The sequence below is a fragment of the Choloepus didactylus genome, chromosome 22, assembly GCF_015220235.1.
Source record: "Choloepus didactylus isolate mChoDid1 chromosome 22, mChoDid1.pri, whole genome shotgun sequence".
Taxonomy (NCBI): Eukaryota; Metazoa; Chordata; class Mammalia; order Pilosa; family Megalonychidae; genus Choloepus; species Choloepus didactylus.
In genome coordinates, this window is record NC_051328.1 from 27,097,425 (window position 1) to 27,103,424 (window position 6,000).

Genomic DNA, 6,000 nt, shown 5'->3' on the forward strand with positions numbered 1-6,000 from the left:
ACCTTCTCGCGTTGATCAGGCGCGGGAAGTCCGCCGTAAGCTCGACGCGCAGCGCTGCTCTCCTCACAGAGGGACCGTCGAGAGCGAGGCAGGAGGAGGAGCTTCCCCGTACGGGCCACCACTTGTCCGGCGCTGCCCCGCTCGGTCCCCGGTTCCCGGCCGGCGAGGGGAAACAGGGAAGGAGAGAGAGAGATGCAGACTGCGCGAACTAACCTGGTCATGAATCACGACTCGAACCACACGGCAGTTGTGAAAGCAAGCCCTTTACTACAGCTAGATGAACATTCTGTGTTACTGGTTCCCACACGGGGCACGGCGCCTCGTGGGAGAGCAGCCTCGATGTGGCCGTCAGGCACGGCTCCTTGTGGGCTGTCTCACCCTACCCCGTCCGGGTAAGACCTTTTATACACAATTAACAACCAATAAGCTTCTAGGCTAGTATCGCGTATACAGGATTTCGATTGGTAGGAGCGGGTGGCGGATACATGCGTCACTATGCGGAAACAGGATGCAGGCGCCATCTTGGCTCACTCGATGGGCGGGGGTAACTCTAGAGCAGGCTGCAGCGCATACGCTAGGCCCGATTCGGGAGGCGGCTTTCCACAATACTTCACCAGGCACTTCATAAAAGAGGATAGCTGTGCAAGGGCAGATCACAGAGAAGCAGAGCATAAGATGGAGATTCTTATAAAAGTTATCGAAGGAGTGCTCACAGGAGAAATCTACAAGGGAGAAAATGAAGCAGGAAATGTCAGGGAAAGAACAGTGTGGTTTTAGGGGAATGCAGCCTGATTTCCTGGAAACTCTGGGGTATGAATTCTACCACTGAGACTTTCATATGCAAAAGCAAGTGGATGAGGGTATTAAAGCCCTGCATTAGTCTCCATTTTCTGTGGACCGTCAGGGTGGTGGCAGGGAAGTGGTAGTGAGTTACCTCCTGTGTATCTCTAGGCAAAATTTTCTCATCAGCCAAAGGCAGTGACCAGAAAAATGTGTAGATGTGAGTTATTAGCAGCAGCTGGGAAATAGATGCATTGCTCTGGTAAAGTGTATCTCAGTGGAATACCAACAGCATCTGCTACAGAATCATCTGTATACATCATCTTACACCTCATAGATCCACTTATGACAATAAGTTCACTCTGTCTGGTAACAGTTTCTTCACGAGTCTATGTTAGCTACAATTTATGGGAAAACCTACACAAGAAGAGTGGTACAGACTACATCCCTTGCTACTGTAATTGGTCTGAAGGCTGTAAGTAATACTCCTTATCTTCCTTCTCCATCACCTATTTCAGATTCCCTTCACCCGCTGTAGTACTTCTGCTATTCTAGGTGGCTTCCCTGATGGGGCGATCCAGACATTCATCACTTGAGGAGTATAATTGCCATGCCCATATCAGGCCATGGTTGTTGAAGCTACCTGTTTACAGTCAAAACTGGGCTTGGTGATACCAGGAGATGCCCATATGGATCACCTGAATGCCAAAGATATACACCCTGCCCCCATTATGTAGTAGAAACTTTCATGATGATTAAGTTTAATTACCCCTGCCAGTATGGTAATTCCTTTCTTTGCTTGCTGGACTAATGGCATCAAGAGCCTAAGGTGACCAACAGCAGCCATAGCTTTAAGTTTAGTGGTACCTACATGGGCCCCAAGTAGAGGCATCCCCCACTGAGGAAATCAGTTCCTTTAAACTCACAGCACTAAAAGTTGCAGGGATAGGAAACACAGATTTCCCAAGTGTGCCACTGTTAGTGATAGTGATAAGGCCACTCCTAATTTCACCATTTGATTCTAAAGCCCATTTATTAAACCTGTTTGGGATTCCATTCAATATAATGGCCTTTAAGTTAGGGTTTGTACCGCATCTTGAAGGATAGAATCTTACTCTTGTGACATGTCATTTCCATGTTGGTGCTACAGCTGTGCCATCAAGAGGCTATACCAGTGCTCTTAGACCAGCAGTTTATGGTTGGTGTGGTATGTGGTAAAACCAGCTAATGTCGTCATCACATGCCCACCACATGTAGCTATACCGTGGGTTCCTTGTCTGAGGCAATGTTATACAGGATTCCATCTTGATAAATCAGAAACACTATGAGTGCTTGGGTAATAGTACTAGCTGATTCACTGTTAAATAGGCAAATCTATACCCAAAATATATGTCATTCTCAATCAGGATGAATCATTATCCTTTCTAGGGTGGAAAGAGTCTACCAAGTAGTCAATTCATCTTCTCAAGGCATTGTTTAAACTGGGGGATCAGCTTGGTCTTTGTTGCTGGCAAGTAAGACATTCGGCAGTGGCAGTGGCTATTAGGCCCATGCATAGCCTTCATTTCTGTCACCATAGCTAGTCACCATTCACTCATTGTACCAGAACTGAAGAGACCAAGGAAAGAAGCTGGCTGGCATGTACCACCTAGTCATTTTGCTATTTAGGGCCTCTCCTCCAGTAGATACTCTCTTATGGGTTTAACATGCAATACAAAATCCTCGTGCTTTTTTCCTACCACCCTAGATCTATCCACTTGCCTCTTCCCCATTGACCATTCCCCTTTTTCCCTGATCTTCCAATTTTTCTCCTTCCAGGATCCTGACCAGGCAGTCAAACTATTTGTCACTGAGCATGAATATGAGTGTAAACATTCTTACCTCAGGCTACTTTTCTCTCCACACAAAGTGGATACCAGATACAACACCTGAACCTGTACCCACTGGCAGGGCGTACATAGTTGATCTGTGCTCGCCACAGGTGAGCTGTTCTCACTACTGAATAAGACTATAGAAGCAGTCCCTTTTTTGGCCCACCCAGCATACGGAGGCAATCCATCCATAAACCAAGTCTAATTTTTTTCCTCTTCTATCGGCTGGTCACATAGAATTTCCCCATGAAACCATAGAGTTGAGCTAAGAGCAAAAGGTATCAGTGCAATAGTAATGGGTGACAGGGGTCTGGGCTACTTGTCAGCTTACTTGTGCCTTTTGGACCTGCCTAGGTCTGATCCCAGATATACCACTTCTATTTTGTGATGGATTGCTACTGGACCCACCCAGATTTATGACTTGGTGGTACTGACAGCACCCAACTCATGATGGACATTTCTAGTCACATGGTCAGAGAATTCAGATTCCACCAGGGCCCAGTATCATACCAGCAACTTTTTGCATAATGCATAGTTCTCTGCTACAGATAGAATGACCTTGTTCCAGAACTCTAGGATTCTGCACTGTTATTCCTATTTAGACTGCAAGAGTTCCTTATGGCATGATTATTTACCTCAAATACCTTTAGTACTATGGGATCCACCAGATCACCTAAGCTAATGGTAGGCCTGCTTGTTCTACCACCTACCATTAGCTTGCTTCGGGCTCTAATCAAAACTGGGGGTGTTTCAACCCAGCTTGGCCCTAAGACCGAAGAACAGACCAGGCACAGAAGTGGATGTGGGTTTAATTGGGACTTACTGACAGGAGATAATGGTCTTAGAGTTGTGGCTGGCTGTGGAAAGTGAATTGTGCAAGAGAGAGAGAGAGAGAGGAGTGTCAGGCAGGAGGAGTGACTTATAAAAGTTTGTGACAACAGAGTTTCTCATGAGATTTGGTTACAACAGGATCTCACAAGATTTGGTTACAACAAGGTCTTGTGGGATTTGGTTATTAACAGTGATTAGGGGAGGGAAGTTTTAATGCTTTCCCCTCTAGGGAGGAGGGGCCTGTAGTCTGATCATGTAGGTGGCTGCATGTATCTCGTAATGGAGGAGAGAGCGGGGCCCAGGCCCTGGGTCCTCACAGGGGACCTTTCACATCACCCGATAAATGGGTTGTAGCAATATTTCCTAATTTATTAATATGCTGTTTCCAAAACTCAAACTTACCAAGTACTGTGCTTTCTTGTTGGTTGGAGTCACAAGATGCAATAATGTTTACTTACCTTGGAAGGCAATATCTCAGCCTACTTTGGACTTCTGGATCTCTAAAAACAAAATCACCAATAACAAAGGTCCCTGAATCATTGTAGGATCCCTTGAGTGCATGTGTCTTATCAGAGCCTCCAGAAACTTGACACTTTAAGCTCTCCAGTTCCAGTTACCATGATATTGTTGATATAGGGGACCAACCCAGGTTTCCATTGAAAGTAAAGATGATTCAGGACTTTTTTTCTATATTGTTATTCAAAGGTGTTAACATGGTTTTGGAGCATAACCATAAATGTGCACCTTTCTTAAATTTAACTCGTTCCTGTGGGTATGAACCCATTATAAGTAGGCCTTTTTGATGAGGTTACTTCAGTTAAGGTGTGGCTCATGTCAGGGAGGATGGAGCTAAATCCCATTACTGGAGCCCTTTAAAAATGAAGTTCAGATGTAGAGAAAGCCACAGGAAGCAAAAAGCTGAAATTCAACAGAACCTGGAAGAGAAGAAAGAGACTGCCATGAGCATTGCCATGTGACAGAATAGCAGCCCAAGACCAAGAAAGAAAGCATTTGCCTAGGTGACACCTTGATTTAGACTTTCTGTCTGCCTCAAAACCTTGAGTGAATAAATCCCCACTGTTTAAGCCAATTCATTGCATAGTATTTGCTTGAGCAGCCAAGGAAACTAAAACACCATGTAAATGGGAACTTTCTAATCTTCCTTCCTAATAGGTATGGAAATAAACTCATTCTCCGTATCAATAATGACATACCAGAAACTGTTACCACATTTGGTTAAGTAACTGCATTTGGTTAATACTTGGTTAAGTGTACAATATTATGCTGTTTTTTGCCACAATACAGCTAGTTTTTGAAGAGGCCAGACTGTTGAATTAAATAGAGATAAGATGGAAACCACTACTCCTGTATCCTCTAAGTCTTTGAAGGTGGCACTAATCTCTGCTATTCCAACTGGGAAGCACTGTTTTTATTTGTATGTTTTTTTACTATCGTGGCTGCCAGCGAACAGGGTCATGGGCTTTTGACTGGATTTTCATAGGCCAATACATTTTACACATGCCAAAGAACTATTGTGAAGATTCTGCCAACTGTATGTCTTTTCTGATTATATACTCAGGAACCAGGGAAATGACCACTAGGGGAGTCCACGAACCTCTTGAGTTTACTGTGAGTTGAACCTGGACTAGGACTCCATTTATTAGCTGATTTCCATGTGCCCTTTCTCTAACATGGGAGCCATGATGGCACTTTGAGGCCACAGATATCAATGTCAACTTGGTTCTAGTGCCCAACAGCTTTCAAATGATCTCAGTATTCCCTTTTTCTCAGGATACAGTTGCCCAACTAAATGAGCATAAATCCCTTTGAGGAAGGCCTGAGAAAATCACTACTGTATTCACTTGCCATGGTGTGGCAACAAGTGTACTCAGCCTCTTTCAGCTGATGGGTTCTGGATCTGAGAACTGGCTTGAGTCTGGAAACCTAGAGAAATAATGACCTTCCAATGGAGCCGCTAACTTTATCTTTCTGTTCATCTAAGGATCATTTTTTAATATATCTCTGTCTCTATCTCTCTCCATAAATGACTGAAATACCTTTATTGACTGCTCAAGTATCTTTCCTCTAGAAACATGAGGTTCTATGAGCCATGTCCACACCTCCCTCTGGGTCAGCCACACATACACACACACACACACACACACACACACACACACACACACACACACACACACCACGGTTGCCATCATGGTACTTATTTTCACCATCCCCCTGATGATTAAATGCTGCCTAAGCCCTGCTATTCCTGGATCATATCATCCACATTGATACTAGGAATTCCAGTTCTATAATACCATCTCCTTACATATGTCTCCAAACTACAGAGGATAGTCACTACTAAGCTTCTCAGTGACATTGGTAAATGAGGTATCTTCCAAATCCTTCCCAGGACCATAGTTTTTGGTCTTATATAACATACTTATTACACCATGCCCATTGCTCTGAGGTTTTTATTACTTCCCAAATAGGTTACAAAACCAGTTATCATATTTCTGCT